Source organism: Oryctolagus cuniculus, chromosome 5 (assembly GCF_964237555.1).
Source record: "Oryctolagus cuniculus chromosome 5, mOryCun1.1, whole genome shotgun sequence".
NCBI lineage: Eukaryota > Metazoa > Chordata > Mammalia > Lagomorpha > Leporidae > Oryctolagus > Oryctolagus cuniculus.
In genome coordinates, this window is record NC_091436.1 from 163,411,636 (window position 1) to 163,431,918 (window position 20,283).

General features: G+C 51.3%; 1 protein-coding gene across 10 annotated transcripts in view; it reads right to left on the reverse strand.

Annotated features, from left to right (window-relative positions):
- RREB1 (ras responsive element binding protein 1) overlaps nt 1-20,283 on the reverse strand; it is a 179,389-nt gene that overhangs the window by 107,027 nt on the left and 52,079 nt on the right. For 3 of the 10 annotated variants that reach the window (XM_070074450.1, XM_070074445.1, XM_051855857.2), the window contains exon 1: nt 983-13,879. The exons of the other annotated variants lie outside the window; for them this stretch is intronic. The gene's annotated coding sequence lies outside the window, so the exon portion shown is untranslated. Of the gene's footprint in view, nt 1-982; nt 13,880-20,283 lie in introns of those variants that run through there. 10 annotated transcript variants of the gene reach the window in all.

Sequence of the window (20,283 nt, forward strand, 5' to 3'; positions counted from 1 at the left end):
ATTTTCCTAAAAGGCAGCTCTGAATAAAACTGAGATTTTTTTTTTATCTTTCAATGACAGTAAGGGGGGGGGGGGGTAGCCGTGCCACTCTGAGCAAATCTGTTTTAGTCCTGGAACCTACAACTGTTGGACAAAGTAGCCCTGTGGCAGGCGACAGAACGGTTTGCACTGTGAAAGTGGATGTCTTTCTCCTAAATTCTCACGTATTTTTAAAAATTCGACATCTAGGTGACCTTGGACTCTCTCATTTTCATGTGTGTCTTGCAGTCCACTCTCTTTGCTAACCATTCAGCACACTGCAAGCCCTGATAAAAGTAGTTAATGTTTACTGAAACCTGCACATGAACTGTGCTAAGCCCGATAGGAGTGAAAAGGCAAAGTTCTGTTAACAGCATCCATGTACAATAAAAGAAAAAAAAAAGGGCGGGAGGACCAATAAGGAATATTTTTTTCTAATGGGACCTAAAATTTCTCACTGATGAAATACAGATCTCCGAAGTCTCATGAGTTAAGTCAATACACACCATTCATGAAAAGATACTATTAATCTATTTTATCTTTTTGAGGTTTTTTGATACAAATTTACCTCAAAGATTTCAGAGATTTTTCTTTTCTCTTTTACAGAACTAAAAACTGAAACCTCTTTACATTTCATCTTCTCTCCCACTTTTCTTTGAAGACCCACCTACCTCATCTGAGCACCCGCATACAGGTTATAACTGAAGAACTATTTCATGCAGAAATAAATATAACCTTTCAACGGTTATCATCTAGGTTTTTCCCCTCTCCTTCACTGTCCAGTGACAGCTAACTTCAGTCTAATCAGACATTTAACTTTTCTCTCCGAAACACTGACCCCAAGAAGACCGACTTAAACCTCAGAACTTGTATTTTTAACTCAGTGACACTCTGTCTTTTCCTCCCATTTCCACACTAGCCCCTGTCCTCCAATTACCTCAGTTAAAATAAAATCTCCACTTACACACATACACGGACGCAGGCTGTATCCAGAACAGGATGCTCTCGGATGTTGAACGCCAACTTTCTCTCTTCCCCCATCCCCCCTCCCTCTTTGCTTAAAGGGCAGCAATAGAACCAGTCACCTTGGAAACAAACATCACCCAGTGTTTGCAGAACAAACAATGGTACCTTTTCAGCCAGTACCAGGCAGGCAGGGCAAGGGGCAGCCAGGCAATTCTGGGCCGTCCAGGAGAGTTCACATATTGCATTCATTCAGTGCACCAGAAAGGGAGTCCGGTCCTACGAATGAAGGGCTCGCCAATGTGGGAACCTTTGGCTAGAAACCACACGTGAAGTGAGGCTTGGAGTCAAACAAGGCTCCCTCTGGTTCGAGAAAAACCCTTTTCATGCTTTTGGGAATTGTTTTACATGGTCCACCAACAGGGTAAGCTATCCTTTTGTCACTGAGGATTACATTATTCAGCAGCCACGAAGAAGTTGCTTAAAAAAAAAAAAAAAAAAAGCAGGTTCCATCTGATTCCTCCCACAAATCATCATCATGCCATTTCTCCTTTAAAATGCCACTAGGTATATTGCTTCTTAAAATGTCTACACTGCTGGGGCTTACACTTACGAATCTCTGGTACTGATAAAGCTAGTAATGCTAGAACGTTAAGTGTCAATCCAGAACACTTTTTTAAACATTGCCATCCAGATACAGAAATCGGTAAGGACTCCGGATAAAGATAACTTCTTTTTGACCTTGGATAGCAATAATTATTAAATAATTATTAAACCTTCCTTCACAGCAGACTTACAAAAGCTAATCATTTGGGGTAGCTCACAACTTGGGAGGAGGGTGGATTCTGTTGTTCCTGTTTTTAAAAAAGCTCAACTGGGTAGCTAATTAAAAAATTATATGTGTTCTTTAGATCCTTTGGAATGAAATTTTTTAAATGTTCAATGCAAGTAACAGTTTCCTCCTTATTTTGGGTGTGTGCCGAAGTTTTCCTTCCCACCAATTAAGGGAGAAGGCTGGGCCTAACTCAATTATTTGGACAGGAGCTTGATGTCAGTTAAATACCACAGTAACTGGCATTTTCTATCACCTCTAGACTAAGGGACAAATGCCTAATTAACATGGACCAACATGCAGCTTAAACTGGAAAAGTGCCTGTCCTTTCTCCTTCCTTTCTTGTTTTCTCAAAGATTTAGGTCTTTAACATCCTGGAGTTAAAGTGCACAAAGGGTGTCTAATGCCATCTGACTGAGGTGTGAAAGTCTAATTAACTAATGCTTTTTTGCAGCGACAGTAAATCAGTTAGCATTATTAATCTTCCTGACTGGGCATGAGTGAGTTCGGAGGCTACTGAAAAGGAGCTAAACGGTTAGCCTGGGTACCCTTGAAAATGAAAAGGAACTCTGAAAGTGATGCCCAGGGACACCGAAAACTACGGAGAAATACTCTGAAATCCAAGCGCGCCTGCCGGGCCTAGCACCAGGCAGCTCCCCTGCAGGCTGAGGCTGAGCTCCCGGGCAGGGACAGCGAGAGGAAGAGGAGGAGTCAGGCAGCACAGCACGCAGGGACTCTTCTCCCATCGGTTCCTTCCAGCACTGCCCGGCCCTCCACGCCTTCATTTAAATACCGCACCTTCCCAAGTGATTTTTCTAGTAGAGCAAACAAAAATTATTACCTGGAATAGTTCGTGCAAACGACTGCAACAGTTCAGCCAGTTAGGCTAGTTTCAAAGTCGTCAGTAAAACAACAATTTTCGCAGCAATTTGGCTGCTTAGTTTGCTTGGCCTAGGTACTCAGCGTGCAAAAAAACGTACACGAGTTTCACACTCACGTTAGCAAGCCATAAATTTATCAAATGCATTCCCTGAATGCCAAAAACCTGAAACAGAAAAAAGTCAACAGCCAAACAGCTTCTGATCCATGGCTGTGTGTACCAGGACAATGGAAGTAAATGCCAGCAGCTCCTCCACCCTCTGCTCAGGATTGCAACCCCCTGTGCCCCTCCCCGCACCCCCGGAGGCAGGGGAGGCCAGCAAAGGGACCTGGGCACCCCTGTTCTTCCCTGTGCCCTTCTCTCCTCCTCCTCCTCCAAGGCCTTCCTCGGGAAGCCTGCTGACAGCACTGCCCACCTCCTGACTCTGAATGTGACGAGTCAGCTCCGGGCTTTGGGGAAGGAACTCCCAGAGAGAGCTACGCGGCTCTGGACCCTGGACCCCGAGGAGCGGCCAGACCCAGGGTGATGACCCCACACAGGGCAGCTTCCTCCATCTTCTCGAACAACATCTCAGCCGGGCAGAGTTGAGAAAGGAAGTGGGAGGAGAAGCCCAGGTGCCGAGGTGGCTTTACCTTTCCCCCTCCTCATTATTTCTGCCAAGTTTCTGTTTCACTGCCCCTGGCCGCGTTCTCTTTTATGTGCAGTTCTCAGGGAAACACACACAGCCCCTTCCAAGCCACCTGAAACCCTGAGCCTTCAGAACCCCATCTGTCTTCGGGCACTGTTGTCTATGCACTGTTTATGGATGCAGACTGCTGTTTACCACTCTTTCTCCCGTTTACAAAGTGACGGAAGCTCAGAGAAACTTCACTCGTGTATTCCTAAGCTTATATGCTCATAAGCCAGCTTCAAATAACACAGTACCAAAAGCTCAGCTCGTTACTATTATCTCCATATTCTGTAGTCATGGGGGGACCCCCGTGAGGTCAGTGTCTGTTAGAAGTCACCATCGCCATGGATCCAGGCACAAGAACCTCACGCAGCTGCATGAACCAGCAGGAAGAGGAGTTGTTCCCACGGCACAGAAGCCACCACTCCCACCTGGTCCACTTCGCGAAATCCCTCTCCCTGCCTGCATTGTAAATACTCAGCATGTGCAGAAAATCCAGACAACATGGTCTTTTCAGGGCACTGGCTTCCCAAACCCCGCTCTTGCCCAGTTCCACTTAGCGGTCACTTAGTGTTCAGCCGGTTCTGCCCAGAAACTGCTCAAGGCTCCCTCCAGCCAACTGGACAAGGCTGCGAAAGCTGGGAAATCAGGATCATATGGATGTTTTTGAGAGTACACAGATACTGCCTAAACCAACACCTGCTCTCAGCCAACTCAGAAAAAAGTGGAATGCTGGGATGCTCTCCTGGCAGACAGCACACAGACCTCAGGAATGAGGCAGCTGCCTGACCCCCGCAACCAGGGGAGTCAAGCAGCACAAGGACTTTGCTGGCAGAACCCAAGAAGAGCCACAGAGGGGGGCCTCTCTGCTGAATAATAAGGAAGATGCTAGCACCCCCAGTTTTAAAAATGGAAAGCAAGACCACAGGAGGAGGAGATAAGGTTCTGGAGGTAAGTTTCACTCCACTAGCCAGTCTTTTGGTGCCTGAAAGCAGCTTGTAGTTTTTCCTTTAAATGAAAGGACAATAGCTTTTGTCTTCACTAAGGTTTGCTTTTACTGATTGAAAAGAAAGAAAGAAAATACCGCCTGGGGCATCACTGTGTAACCTAAGACTATGATAACAAGAAACATTTTACCCATTTCAGAGAAGGAAAAACCAAGGCACAAAGTATATCTTTGCATTAAGCACAATCAAGGTTGGGCTTGGGTGTAGGGCCCTGGGCTCTCTGTTAACAAACCCTGCTGCTGTAATAGATTACAGCAGATTCATTAAAAGGGCCACGGGAGAAGCCATGCTTCTGCCAACCTGGCTGATTCAATTCACTTCTCCAAATCAATTCTTTTCCTTTGGAAACTCTTCACGGCGGGAGGGAACTAGGTGAGCATTATTAGCCTGCAAGTGCATGAAGACACTGCTGCTATAGGAAATACAAATGCCACTAAAATCTTAACCAGTTTCTTATCAGAGCTTTCCAACAGAGTTTAAAGATATGATTGAAATCATACCTGGCCTGGAAATTTTTTTTACATTTAAAGAAATCCTTGTTGTGAGAAGATGGGAATGTCCAGATCACTTGCCATTGATCAAAGTAAAACGCTCAATAAAACAACCACAGGTAAATGGTATGTAGTGGTTTTTCCTCAGTGACTCTCACTTGTTTGGGTCACACACAGTTGAGAAAATAAACAGGCACATTGTGCCAGGTCAGCATTTTCCTCTTTAAAATAAACCAGTTTCTGAGTACCCATGTGTTCATCCTGTACGGTGCAAATCTGAATCCTAGACTGGCCTTTCACTTAACTGAGGAAAGTCTCTTTCTTCTCCTTACTTGCTGAGTGTCCAGGGCTTTCAAGATAACTAAAACATTATTAGCCTCTGACCCCAGCCCCCAGAAATTACACCAAAACAATGTGATTCTCACGTCAAAGAATACTTGAAAACACCAAAAAGATTCATCTTACCAAAATTAAATTTTGATAGCTATGGTATCTTTTAAGGTATCTACCCAAAAAATGAGCTTTTTACTATCTACAAATGTAATAAATCCTACTCTTTTAACAGGTGCATGTATGTATAGAAAATCATCTACGGAGACCAACGCTGTGGCACAGTGGGTAAAGCCACCGCCTGCAGTGCTGGCATCCACTATGGGCACCAGTTCAAGTCCCGGCTGCTCCACTTCTCATCCAGCTCTCTGCCATGGCCTGGGAGAGCGGTATAGGATGGCTCAGGTCCTTGGGCTCATTTACCCACGTGGGAGACCAAGAGGACACTCCTGGCTTCAGGTGGGTGCAGCTCTGGCCGTTGTGGCCATTTGGGGAGTGAACCAGGAGATGGGAGACCTCCCTAACTCTGCCTTTCAAATGGATAAATAAAGGAGGGAGAGGGGGAGGGAGAGGGGGAGGGAGAGGGGGAGGGAGAGGGGGAGGTTAGAAAGAGAAAGAAAAAAAGGGGGGGGAGGATCATCTAGCAGGAGACATAAAGAGCAGTAATGGTTATCTCTGCGACTAAGTTTTTTAAGGCTTTTTTTTTTTCCATTTCACCTTACTAAACTTTTTTTTTCTTTTAATTTAGAATTTGCTTGCAATGAATATTAGACGTGTGCAGGAAAATAATGAAGAGCTTAATGGGAAAAATAATTATTAATCCTTAGGAATATTTCTTTGTACTCGCTGAGTAACAGGACAACAGGTTGTTTTGATTTCCATCCTATTCCTTCCTGTTACTTACAGTGAATAAGAAGATTTTATAAGGAGAAAAGATGTTTAAACAGTAGTGTGATTTTGATTTACTGGCTCTTGGTGGATTACTGATCTAATCTGCTCACTTAACATCATAGCAGGAATTATTGTGGCTCCACCACACCACCGTTCAGACAAGCCCACTGCGGACAGAACTCCAGGCTCCGGCACTTGGCAGGGCGTGCTGGCACCCAGGAAGATCTGACACGCCCAGCCTACCCCTGCACCTCTAGAGGCCTCATTTTCCTCACCTGTAAATTAAGGGGGTGTAAGCAGAGTAAACGGACCACAATCCGGAGGCCCTGTCCCAGGCAATGCTCAGTGATCGTAAACAGAGAAGATGCAAATACAGTTTAATCAAATCTTGCCCGTCCTAACCACTTGGTCCACTCACCCTGGATAAATTTAAATTGATTTCACCACTGTATCATCTGATAGATAGTGGCACAAAGATAAGAACATTAACTAAACCTATTGTGTTCAAAGTGTCAGTAGCTGGGGCCTGCGTTGTGGTGCAGGCCTGCTGATTGCCACGCCAGCATCCCATATGGGTGCAGGTTCAAGTCCTGGCTGTTCCTCTTCCGATCCAGCTCCCTGCTAATGCACCTGGGAAAGCAGTAGAAGACGGCCCAAGTGCTTGGGCCTCTGCACCCACGTGGGAGACCTGGATGAAGCTCCTGGCTCCTGACTTCAGTGTGGTCCAGCCCCAGCAGTTGTAGCCATCTGAGGAGTGAACCAGAGGATGGAAAAATCTCCCTCTCTCTGCAACTCTTTCAAATAAATAAATAGATATTTTTTAAAAAGTTATTTGAAAAAAAATGTAAGTTTCAGTGGTTGGCAAGTTTTCAACTTAGTAATTTCTATGGCAGCCCTGCCCAAAATGAAGGCACAAGCAGAGGGGGCTCCAAACACAACAGGACTAACCGAATGTTTCCACGCCCTGTGATCCCATCACATACATGTGACTACTCCCGTTTCACATGTGCAAAACCAGATCTGTGGTTAAAAACGATCTGCAGTGTGAAGGGGCAAGTCAAGGGCAAGTCACCCCATTCCTCTCCGCGAGTCCCTTGCAAACAGGGGAAACACTCCTGCCTTGGTGGCTCCTTCCATGAACAAAACGCCGAGAAAGGCCCAAAAGCTATCGTGCAGGTTTTACTCCAGCATGAAGATGGCAAAACAGACTTTCCCAGGTTTTCTTAGAGCACATGCCAAAAACTTAGTGGGTACTTGATAAACATTAGCTCCCTCTCCCTTTAAAGAAGGAAAAAGCATCAGAGAGCACACCCAATAGACGCCACCAGCGTTGTCGGCCCAAATGAGAAGTTTTTACTCAATAAACGGATGCACAAGAATAAAAAAAAAAAGGAAGAGCACTTGTACTGCAGCAACTGGCTAGGGTTTAGATTAGGATTCCCTCACCAGCCGGAGGGACCTGGGGCGAGTTATTTAAACTGTGAAGCCTCAACTTTCTCATCTGTCCAGTGGAAATGACAACCACCTACGGTCAGCGTAAGGCTTCCATGGGGTGAAGTGCGAACGCAGCGGGGCACAGTGCCTGTCTGTGAAGGGTGCCGGGGGTGCAGGACCACTTCCCCAGGAAGCACCTGCCACACAAGGGTAGCCGTGCCAACCTGCTGGGGTCGTGAGGACCCCGCGGAGAGCACAGACACTCAGGATGGCCCATAGTTGCTTCCTAAAATAACTATGAACCACAGTGAGCGAGGAGGTGGGCAGGGATGGCGTCTTGCCCTGTGGACGGGACACAGCACAGAAGCAAGCTGGGAAAAAGCCATCCTGGGAAGAGTGCCGCGCTCCCAGCACTGGGCACCAGGCAGAGCTCACCCCCGGAGCCGGATCAGATGCAGGTGGTTGTGAGATGACAAACGCAACCGAATCTGAGTCACCAGGGCTGACGTCCGTGGTGTGTGGATTAGGCTGGCCCTGGCTCCAGCTGCCTCCGTTTCAGGCGCTTCCAGCTTTACCAGAGGGCTGAGGGCGCGCAGGAGAGGAATAGAAAGGGATTTACTACTACTTTGCAGGTTTTTAGAGGAAGGAGTGTTGGCTGTGGAGGATCAAGATGATCTGAGGGAATTATGAGTCCAAGTCATACATCCAGACCTGCTCCTGCCCACGCTCAGGGCAGGTGAGGGCACCCCTTCTCTGTGTGACCCCAAAACCGGGCTGGGAAGCAGGGCCAGTGGATGGGCTCAGGTGCCGTGGCAGGGACACCTGGGGTGCAGGCAGGCCTACGGCATGGTGGGCCAGGTGTCCCCACTAGCCACCAGCTGTCCTCAATACACTCTTCTAAGGACCCAGGCTCACGGGAAAGCCCTGGGCTCCGCTTGTGGGACAGCAGAGACATTCACATGCAGGCCCATCTCCCAACGTGACAAAAGGGCCAACACTCAAAAAAAGCAGCCCACCAGACCAAACGGCTTTGAACCAAAGCTTCCGGCCCAGGGCTCCCTGACGCCCGGCCTCACCCTTCTCACAACAGGACCTTATCCCCGTCCCAGTCGGTAACTGCGAAGTCAAATATTAAGCCAGAAGATGTGATTCAGCTTTTCAGCAAGTCCGTGGCTGTTAGGAAACACAGCTTCCCTGTGTGCACACCTCGGCCCCGTGGCTTTCTGCAGCCGGAGAGCCCGCGTGGCTCGTCCTGGACCAGCTGCCGGGGTGAGCCCTGCACCGCCCGTCTCAGGCAAGGGCAGAGCAAGGGAGCCCCGGCTGGCACCCCACGCACGGCCGCCCAAACCTTGCTCCCTGGTGGATGGCTTCCAGGCCTCAGCAGGCCACCCTGCATTCCTCTGCTCCAAAGCCTAGGACTCCCTACCAACTTGGGGAAGGAAAGGTCGAATGCTGTCCCGCCCCACCCAGCCCCACCTAGCCCTCCAACCCTATCATCTTCCAGTACACCATCCCCAACCCCAAATTACACCCTGAACTCCAGCTGGGACCTCAGCCCTGTCTGTGCTTCTCCTGGAAGCACAGAGCCAGGCCCCAGAGCTTCCCGGAGCCTGGGCCTTCCCCGGGGGCCTTGGCTCAGGGTCCACAGGGCACTGCGGATTCCTTTCGTTACACGTAAACCTCCCAAAGGCAAGAGCCCCAGGCACCACCAGGCCCGAGCCAGAGTGTCTCAAACACGCAGCTCCTCCGCGAAGGGCATTTCAACTCCAGATGAGGTGCGTCGTGGAGCAGTGGGCTGTCACTCGGGACACCTGCGTCCTGCTTCGGGACTGCCAGCTACTCTGGTTCTGATGCAGCTTCCTGCTGACGCCTCCCAGGAGGCAGCAGAGGACGGCTCAAGTTCTTGGGTTCCTGCCATCCCTGTGGGAGGGTCTGATAGAGTTCCTGGCTCCTGGCTTTGGCCTGGCCCAGTCCTCGCGGTTATGGGCATTTGGGGAGTAAACCAACGGACAAAACATAGGTCTGCTTGTCTGTCTCTCTCTCTACTACATGAAAATAGACATTTAACCATTTTTGAAGACTAGCGTTACGCTCACATCTAAGCAAACTGACAAGAATCAAGACAAATTAATCAATGGTGGGAACTTTCCAGGCACCAAGACAGACAAGACTGGGAATGGAGCACAAAGCTTCCGGGCGGCCGCCCGCCCGTCGTGAGCTCCAGCACCTCAAGTCTAGGAACACCTGCAAGCTCACCCTCTTCACAAGGGGAAAACCAGCTGCTACACCTCATCACACTGCTGTGACTGTCACACCCAGACACACACCATCCCCTGTGGCCGTGCCTGCCAAGGGAACCGCTGAGTAGTGCTCACGGAGCCCACACTCGAACCCCGCTTCCTCTGGCACAAGTCCAGCTCCGACGAAGAGAACACGTTCAAAAACAAAATGGGAAAGGTTGCCAACCTGTAAAATCATGACATACAGGTAATTCTGGGTGAGGCAAACAACTCACTGGAAGCTCCGTGTGCCATCCATCCAACCCACCAAATCCACAGGGTGCCTAGCTAGCTCCCTCAGCCCTCTCAGCCAGCTCCCTAGGTCCCTAAGCCAGGCCTCTAAAGGAATTAATATAGCCTCCCCTGAGGACGGAGGGCTCCGAAACCCTCAGAGTACAGAGTAACACTCTGTCTCTGCCGTAATTACTAAACCACTAATTGTCCTTGGGACCTACTATCTGCCTTCGCCTCCACTCCAACTTTTTTAAGCTGTATTTTATATATTTGAAAGGCAGAGTTACAGAAAGAGAGGGAGAGAGAGACCCTCTATCCACTGGTTCACTCCTCAAATGGCTGTGATGGCTGGGGCTGCGCCAGATCAAAGCCAGTAGCCTCTTCCCGGTCTCCTATGTGGGTGCAGGGGCCCAAAACCTTCACTGCTTTCCCAGGCACACTGGCAGGGAGCTGGATTGGAAGTGGAGCAGCTGGGACCCACATGGGACGCGGGTGTCACAGGTGGCAGCTTTACCAGTTAGGCCACAGCACCGGCCCCCTCCAAGGGTCAACTGGTGCTTCAGGAAGCAGCCCATGTCCCCTGGGCTGCATGGAGGAAACGATTCCATTAGAGGACAGCAGACCCCAAGTCCTCCTGCACTCTGGGGAGCACCTATCACCTGCTCCGCTTCGTTTTTCTCAAGGGTTAGCAGCGTTCTCTTGGAACACACGCGCCAGGCTTCAGGGCAGCGGAGGGCTCACAGCAGCCAAACAGCCCAGCCCCAGTCTCTTCATCCAGGGCCAGCACCTGTCACCCCAACTCCACGCAACACCTCAGACCCGACTCTGGTCACACTCTGCTTCTCACTGTACTCCGTCCCCAAATAAGCCCGGCGTGCCCCGCCAGGGCCTGTCCCGGAACAGCTCTGTTTGCCCGGAAGTGTGTTTCACCCTCCCCATGCAGCAGACCCTATACTGGGGAGGACACCACTCGAAGCTCCTCCTCAGGTCCCTGCAGGCTGGGACGCACTGGGAAGTTTGGGGCAGGGGCCTGCACTTTACTCATCCCTGTGCTCCCAGAGCCTCGGAACCTGGGGAGGGGGTCAGGGCGCACAAGGCAGGTCCCCTGACGGTCATGCTCCTCAGAGGAGGACACGACACAGAATCCCGACGGCTCTCACTGCCCTCCTGAGCAAAGCGGTGACCCCGACAGCACAGCAGGACACACACAGGGGACGGCTGGGCTGCTGCAGAGCTGGCAGCACCCAACGCTTCAATTCCGCGCTCATTACGAGCTTCAAGCCCCGTTCTCCCCAGACCTCCAAGCGCTTGCCACAACTCCAGGTCTGCCCTCAAAGGAACAAGGCACGCTGGTGTCCCCGAGACGGTCGGGAGACACACGACATCCTCCTCCGCTTCCAAGCCCGTGTAGCCCCTCCAAATGTAAAGGCCAAACAACACCGGACCACACCTCCTGGAGGCCACCTCACTTGTATCTCCGAAGTTGCAGCTACCGCTCCAGCGCCACAGGTCACCCAGGCCTCTGAGAGTCACCCCGATACCTATTCTGAGACAAAACCTCCAGTCTGCATATCCAAGAAGTAACAACAACCTAAGAGAACCTCCAACAACCGTGTTTTCCACGCACTGGCCCTACAGACACCCAAAGCAACACTAGACTCCCCAGTACATCTCTTTACAAGTGGCCCACAAGCCAGTCTTCCTCTGAAACCAGGTCCAGGAGCTCTCTGAGAGTAAAGCGGGGTGTCCACAAGAGGCAGGCAAGCCCCACCGCACCCCCACATGGAGGGCCAGCCCACCCTCTTCCACTTCCATGCATCTCTGGCCGCGTGGAAGACTCCTGGGAGGTTGAGGCTGACACCACGTCTGGGAAGCTGCTCACTCCACCCAACACCCATCTCCCCTCCCGACCAACCCAGCCAGAGTGCAGGTCTCTCTCGTTTAGTCACGCCCCCAGGCCAGACCCCCAAGTCTGGCAGTGTGCCTCTCGGGGAGGGCTGGCCACGCAGCAGGCCTTCCCTGGGCGCGTACTTAGCGACCTGATCATGTCACTAGGGCAGGTGGCTCAGGCCTGGCTGGAAGCATAGCCTCTGGTCTCAGACTCACCGCTCGAATGCCACCAGCCAGCCACCTCTCTGGGTCTCGTTTACAGGAATGATAACTGTGCCGACGCCACAGGGCCCAAGGCTTGTTGTAAGAGTGACTGAGGTGGCCCATGTCAAGAGGGCAATGGTCGGGGACGGCGCTGTGGCACACAAGGCTAGGCTCTGCCAGCAGTGCCAGCATCCTATATGGCCGCCGGTTCGAGTCCTGGCTGCTCCACTCCCAATCCAGCTCTCTACCATGGCCTGGAAAAACAGTAGAAGATGGCCCAAGTGCTTGGGCCCCTGCACCCACGTGGGAGACCCGGAAGCAGCTCCTGGCTTCGGATTGGCTCAGCTCTGGCCAATGTGGCCATTTAGGGAGTGACCTAGTGGATGGAAGACCTCTAAGTCTGCCTTTCAAACAAATAAGTCTAAATAAATAAATAAATAAAAGAGGGCAATGGTCAGAAGTACGCGCTGGGCAAATGTACCAACTTATCCTGCTGCTCCGGCCACCATCACACCATCACACACATCCACAACCAAGGAAGGGTGAACCTTAAAGTGTAATAACCTCAGGCTGTTGACACATCAGATCCAAGTCACCAGAGTTAAGTCTCGCAGGGGCGGAGAGAGACTGAGCTACCTTGCTCGGGCTTATCAGACCTACGGCAGACACAGGTGGGCCTCGCCCAGGGACCTGACCCAGATGCCGCCTGGGGAACTTGATGAAATGCACCCGACCAGATCCATCTGTAATAGGAGTAACTAACCATAGTTTCTGCTGCTTACAACTGGGTTTCTGTGTACTCAGCTCTCCAGAGATACAAGAGGCGACAGCAGCTACAGGCTGGCTGAAGCAGCCCTTCTGCAATTCCATTTTCTATGACAGTAACAAATCAGAGTCTCTCAATACAACGGCTAGCCACACGACCTCCCCTGGACAGACACACCTCCCCGATTTCTTCTGGAGGCCACAAAACGGACCCGTGCCCACACGCTACACGCTCGCCAGGGCGGCGCGAGCTTCAGAACACACGTGCCCCACCCTTAGCCGCACAGCAGCCGCTCCTCCACAGTAAAAGCAACGTTTGTACAGCAGGGATCCCGGCGCGAAGGTCGAGCAAGGTAGCAGCGGCTCCGGGGACACGAAGAAGGGACAGGTCCCAGACACCCCCAGAGACACATCACATGGCCTGCCTTCCACAGGCCACTCGGCAGTTCTTCGGAGAAAGCTCACTGACACTCCCACACATTTATTTCTTCATGAAGTAGAATCACAAATCTCCTAAGTTTTACATAAGATATGCTCAATTTGCGTTTCAGACGGTCTGACAATACAGAAGAAGGAAAAGCCACACCCCAGAGCCCAGAGAGCTCAATACAGCCAGCCCAGTAAAAGCAGGCTGGGCGTCCGGCCTAGCGCTGAAGCCGTTGGTTAAGACGGCCCTGGAACCATGGGCACAGGCTAAGCTTCCGCCTGCAGCACTGGCATCCCATGTGGGCACCAGTTCCTGTCCCAGCTGCCCCTCTTCCGATCCAGCTCTCTGCTTATGGCCTGGGAAAGCAGAGGAAGATGGCCCAAGTGCTTGGGCCCCTGCACCCACGTGGGAGATCCACAAGAAGCTCCTGACTCCTGGCTTGGGATTGGCTGAGCTCTGGCCCTTGCGGCCATCTGGGAAGTGAACCAGCAGGTGGAAGACCTTTCTCTCTGACTCTGCCTCTCAAATAAATAAAATCTTTAAAAAAAAAAAAAAAAAAAAAAAAAAGACACCCATGTTCCAGTGTGAAGTGCCAGCCTCTGTCTCCTGACTGTAATTTTCTTCTAAAGCAGACCACGGAAGGCAGCAGACGATGCTCCAAGTAACCGGGCTTGTGCCGCCCACATGGGAGACCTGGACTGAGTTCCCAGCCATCATGGGCATCTGAGGGATGAACTAGCAGATGGGAGTTCTCCCTGCCTCTCCAAATACACTAAAAATGAAAAAGAAGAATGCCACAATAGTGCACAAATGGTTAAAGAAAAATAAGCCACCCAACAGAAAAGTGTGCAGGGTCACCACTACCTAGCACTCCAAATTTAAGCAGTAATCAATGGGTTATCCAAAGGCAAACTTACATACATCTGGCACCAGAAATCAGTTACTGAACACAGTATTAAAACCAGTTCTGGATGTCTACTATAAGGCAACTGCTTCGTGAGCTGTATTTTTAACAAAATTCTTAGACACCCAAACCCACCCATCTGTTGTGAGGTGAAGGACTGCGAAACTATTTGTATAGTACCTTGAAATTTAAGTTTTCAAAAGACACACTCAACCCCTTTAATAAGGGGGAGGGGGCAAGGTCTTTGTTGTGACCCCCCACCATTCAGCCCATCTAATCAAATACGGGGCCGGAACAAAGCGGGGTGTCGGTTCTAACGGGATTGGTGGTCACGGTGATGTGAAAACATCCATGCTCCCAAGGGAGAGGTGGAAAATCACGTTCCCCCGGCGTGGGCGGCGGGCCGCAGGCACCGGGCGCTGAACGCCGACTCTGTGCATCTGTCTGTCCGACAGTCAGGACCACGCCACAGCGGCAAGCGACTCTGGGTCCTGCTGCCTCGCTTCCGGCTCCCAGGCGTCATCTGGATGATGTCAGAGAAAAGCGTTCCCCAGATCCAGGAGCTCGGTCCCCTCCCCAGGCCCCCACTGCAGGTCAGAGCACGCAGGGCCCCTCGCAGGCAGCACAGGGCAGGGTGCCTGGGCTCCGGCTTGCAGCCTGTAGCAACCCAGCAGAAAGCTCACCGCTCTCTGACTCTGGGAAGATTCTGTCTGCTACAGGGAAAAAAAAAAAGTGCAGGAACACGGTACACGGGAAAGCCCAAGGGCTGCCTGGCCAGAGGCGTCTGAGGCCCGGCTGGCCAGCCGCTTGGAGGGGACGAGGGCCACTGCAGAGGCAGCAGAGCAGGCACCCAAGTGCTGTTCACTGAATGAACTTTGTTTTCACACAGATTACCGGGCAAGCAAAATGTTGATGCAACTCCAAGGCACTGAGGGTGTCAGGTGACCACGGAGGTCCTGTGTGCGGCTCCAGCTAAGGAAGAAGTGGCAAAGTCCGGCTGTGGAAGGCGCTCTCATACTCTTAACAGGCCCCGGCGGGTTCTCACCCCAAAGCCTCTTCCTGGGGCCTCAACTCAGAGGCCAGGTAAAGCAGCGCCCACAGGAGCCAGGCCGGCTCCCTGAAGACTCGGGTGTGCGCCTCATCCCGGGACCACTCAGAGACCCTGTCCCCGCAGCGGCAGGACCAGGGGAGGGAAGGAGGAAGAGGAGGAGCAGCGGGAAGGAGGAAGCCGCTGCTCCGTTCCCACAGGTGAGCAGCAGAGCTTCCGTTTCACCCACAGTTATGTAAGCGCCTCTCATGCTGCACCCACGCGGGCCTGCGCCTTACCAAAGCCGCCCGAGAGGAGAAGGCTGACGAAACTGGAAAGGGCTCCTGAGCCCCACCTAATTCAGGGTTCCGATGTCAGAGACAGGCACCGCCACCCACCCCGCTCCAGAAGCCACGCAGGCCCCGCCCCGCCCCCACGCCCCTCCTGGCCTGTCTGCCTCCCTCCTAAATCTCTCTGAAGTCTGTCTGAGCTCCTCATCTCTCCTGCCATCAGACTCCAGGCCCCCGATGGCTGTCAACGTGTTCAAAAGCCGGCCTCCCAACTGATCTTGTAAACGGAGGTCCAACAGCTGCCTCCTCCTAGCCTGGTCACTGCTCCTTACTAACGCAAAGCTCGCCAGGCCTGCTACCTCACACGGCTTCCCAGAGCACCTTATGGAAAAGTTTTTGAAAACCCAAACTCCACGCGGCACGCTCCAGGACCCCTGCCTTCCTCCCAGCATTCACTGGCTCCGTGCCTCCTCCCTCTTCCAACACTGAGCCGCTCTCACTTCTCCAGACACACAACCCCAGGCCCTTTGTCCAAGCTGTTCCCGGAAGCACTCGTTCCTCTTCTCACCATCCTTCAGATATCAGCACAAACACCACTTCCCATAGGACTCCTTCCCTGACCTGCCTCCCAGCATCCTCCACTGGAAAGCCTTGCCTGACCTGCCTCCCAGCACCCTCTGCTGGGAAACCTGCTTGCCACCCCTCCCAGGGTGCTCCACTCCTCCCCCAGAGTTCTAACTTCACTGCACGCGTTGCGTCACACTTAACTTTTAGACAAGACACAGACAAGACCAACATGCTGGGTGTTCATCTGGTCTGTTGGGGCTTATTCACCATGCCCTCATGTAGCTGTTATTCAAGTATTTAACAAATAAAAATCTGTAAATGCTAAAAAACAGAAACTATGAGATTGGCAAATTTGGCAAACTATGAGATTGGCAAGATGTTCTCCAAAAGGCACTTGAGGGGCTGGCTCTGTGGCCATAGTGGGTAAGCTTCTGCCTGTGACACCAGCATTCCATGTGAGCGCCGGTTCAAGTCCTGGCCACTTCACTTCCAATCCAGCTCTCTGCTAGTGGCCTGGGAAAGCAGCGGGAGATGGCCCAAGTGCTTGGGCCCCTGTACCCACATGGGAGACCCAGATGAAGCTCCTGGCTCTGGTCCAGTCTAGTCCTGGCCGTTGCAGCCATTTGGGGAAGGAACCAGCGAATGGAAGACCTCTCTCTGTAACTCTGCCTCTCAAGTAAATAAATAAATCCTTTTTTTTTTTTTTTTTTAAGGAGTCTGAATCTGATCCTGAATCCCACCAGATATGAATTTGGGGGAGAAGGTTCTTGAAGCTTGGCCTCTTTAACAACAGAAACCTCATTTTCATGATTTAAATACAGATCAAATCCAGATACGTGCAAGTTAAGCCTCCTTTAAATTATACTCAGTTTAAAACTTTAAGCGGAATGATTTACCAAGAGATTTAACTAACAAGTCATGGGAAACCGTTTGAGATGCTCACTTAACAGTTTTATAAAGTTATCTCCCAAAACAACCATTAAAAAAATCCTAAAGTGAAAGATAAAATGGCTTTTCAAAAATTTATTTTCTATACCAGGGAGGAAAATATGCAAGCGTTCTTAGAAATAAAACCAAGTTAGAATGTTGTATGTGAAAATACCTGCAGATCTGACCCAGAACTCTAGTGAGGAGGGAAGCACACACTGAAAGGTATTTAGGAGCCGGGGTTGTGGCTCAGCGGGGTAAGCCAACTCCAAGGCCAGTATCCCGTACCAGAGCGCCGGTTCGAGTCCCAGCTGCCCTGTTTCCAATCCAGCTCCCTGCTAATGCGCCTGGGAAGGCAGCAAAAGATGGCCCAGGTGCTTGGGCCCCTGCACCCACATGGGAGACCCAGACGGAGTTTCAGGTTCCTGCCTTCAGCCTGGCCCAGCCCCAACTGTCGCAGCCATCTGGGGAGTGAACCAGCAAACGGAAGATCGGTTTCTGTCCTCTTTCTGTCACTTTGCCTTTCAAATAAATAAAATTTAAAAAAATATTTAAGGTTAGTTATATATTTCTAATCAACTAGGATTATACCCTGTGTTAAAGATACTAAGAAGTTCCACCCTGCAAGGGTTTTTCTTTCTTTCGGTTCATTGTTTGAACAGGAAACCCATTCACGAGGTTCACCTTGTCTTTTGAAACACCCACTCCATCTTCCTGGTACCGCCCCTGCTTCTAAGATCTATGTGCCTCTGTTAAGAGACAGTTAAGAATAGCTGCTATGCTAAGATGATTTTGCATATTCAGAGAAGTGTTTGGTTTTTTTTTTTAACAATAAAGTTTCAGCAAAAAGGCAGCTTCCCTAAAACAATTTTTATAACCATAATCAACTTTTATCAAGTATGTGTACTGCACGTGCACACACACCCCACACACACACACACACACAAGAGCTATACTCTGTGGTTTTCTGGTTTGGCATTTTGCTTTAAATCCAAGGAGTAACGGAAAAAAAGAGAAGCTAAATTATACACAGACCAACACTCCCATTAACTCATACCACTAATGAAACAAAACTCTAACTAAGCAGAGAAAATGGGCCCACACATTGGAGCTCCGAAATGATTCTGGTCTTTGATCTGCGTGCCCATCTCTCCTATTTAATGTAAACTTCAAACCAAGAGCCATGAAAAGTGGTGATAATTAGCAAAGGCCCAGTGTGACAGCTTAGAGCGCAACCAGGCATTAACAAAGACTTTTCTCCCCCTCTCTTCAAATTAAGCTGAGCCAACTTTTACGTTAGAATGTCTGTAATGCAAACGTCTTTCCCACTGGTGAGCACGCTGCACCCAACATCTCCACGTTGAGCGTGCTGGACACGTTAGTTCCCTTTGCTGAATTTTCCTACTTTAGGCCTTAGCATCCAAATCACACGTGGCTCTTCTCCAAAAACGCTCAGCTTTTGTATTAGAAACCAACACACATTATGGAGTCCGCACCAGCCACACAGCATTTGTGCCAGGTGCAGGGGGCGAGAATCTGTTAGCAGAGGGGCCTGCCGGAGCAGGACCTGCTCCCCACCTCGCAGGGCCCTGCAAGCAGAGAGAGAAACATCCTTTGCTGGGGGAGGGGGTGGGGGGTGGGGACGCAGCAGAGTGAAAGGGGGCAAGAGCTGGGACCACAGTCCCTGTACACCAAGCAAAGGAGCTTGGACTTCTTCCCACAAAGGGGGCCAAGAGATGTCTTTACAAAGGCCAGTAACATGGGCGGCTTTGGTTTTTGAGGACGAGGACCCTGGCAGTAGAGAAAGCGTAAGATGAACCGCGCTCGGGAGACACTGGTGGTAGAAAATTAGCTCAGGAGAAGTGTGCCACCAGGGTCTCAGCAAGGAGCCACGGAAGGGGCGGCCACTCTCAGAGCAGGCTGGGGAGGCTTCCCTGAGCCTCTGGTGGCCAAGTGGACATGCGGCTGAGGAAAGACACAACTCCAGGATGTGTCCACATCCCGGCCCACAAGGCCACCTTCCAGGAGGGAGGAAGCCGACTTTACAAACGCCCGCAGGGTAATCTGGTGACAAATGGTCCCAGTCTGCGAGAAGCAGTGCATGGAGAGTCGGGAGGTATCAGCCTGTGGGTCGGACGAGAGGGCGGGAAGGCCCAGGATGCAAAGCGCCCCACAGGAGCATGGCTCATTCCCGAGTGAGGACGGCAAAGGTGGCTGCGGGGGCCTGTGCCTGCCACGGCGCAGTAGGGTAAGACACCCACGTCTCATATCAGAGTACAGGTTCCAGGCCAGGAACTCCGCTTCTAATCCAGCTTCCTGCTAATGCACCCTGGGGGGCAGTGCCTGAGCCCCTGCCACACTCCTGGCCTTTTGGGGAGTGAACCAGAGGATGTAAGATCTGTCAAGTCTGCCTTTCAAATAAGCGAAAATAAACAAAAACGTTTTATTTTATAAGGGCTCCTGTTCTGTTCTACTCTGCCTCCAGCCATACTGGCCCAGATGACCCAATCAGTTCTTAAAGAGATTCCAACCCCTGGGGGAAAAAGAAAATAGCTGGCTGCACTGAGCACCTCTGGGACAGTGGACATCTGCACACTGCTGTGGTCTGTCCTCTGGTTGGACATGTAAAAGGAGCCACAGGGCCCGTGCCGCGGCTCACTAGGCTAATCCTCCACCTTGCGGCACCGGCACACCGGGTTCTAGTCACGGTTGGGGCGCCGGATTCTGTCCCGGTTGCCCCTCTTCCAGGCCAGCTCTCTGCTGTGGCCCAGGAGTGCAGTGGAGGATGGCCCAAGTGCTTGGGCCCTGCACCCCATGGGAGACCAGGATAAGTACCTGGCTCCTGCCATCAGATCAGCGTGGTGCGCTGGCCGCGGCGGCCATTGGAGGGCGAACCAACGGCAAAGGAAGACCTTTCTCTCTGTCTCTCTCTCTCTCTCACTGTCCACTCTGCCTGTCAAAAAAAAAAAAAAAAAAAAAAAAAAAGGAGCCCCAGACGTCTAGATGGTAAGTGGGAGACCATTTTGGGGGCACATGTCTGCTCAACACACGCAGCTCCTCCTTTTCCGGAACTTAGCCTCCATCTCATCCCGCCTTCTCCCACTCCAAGGGCCCCTCCTGGACGCCTCCTGCCTGTGTGCCTGAGGAAGAGGACCAGGAGCAAGGTGGAAGCTGTGTCACTACACCAGGTGTCTCTTCTGGTCTGGGGTCCAGGGATGCCAGGGACATCAGCGTAACCACCGCCTCCTTCCCT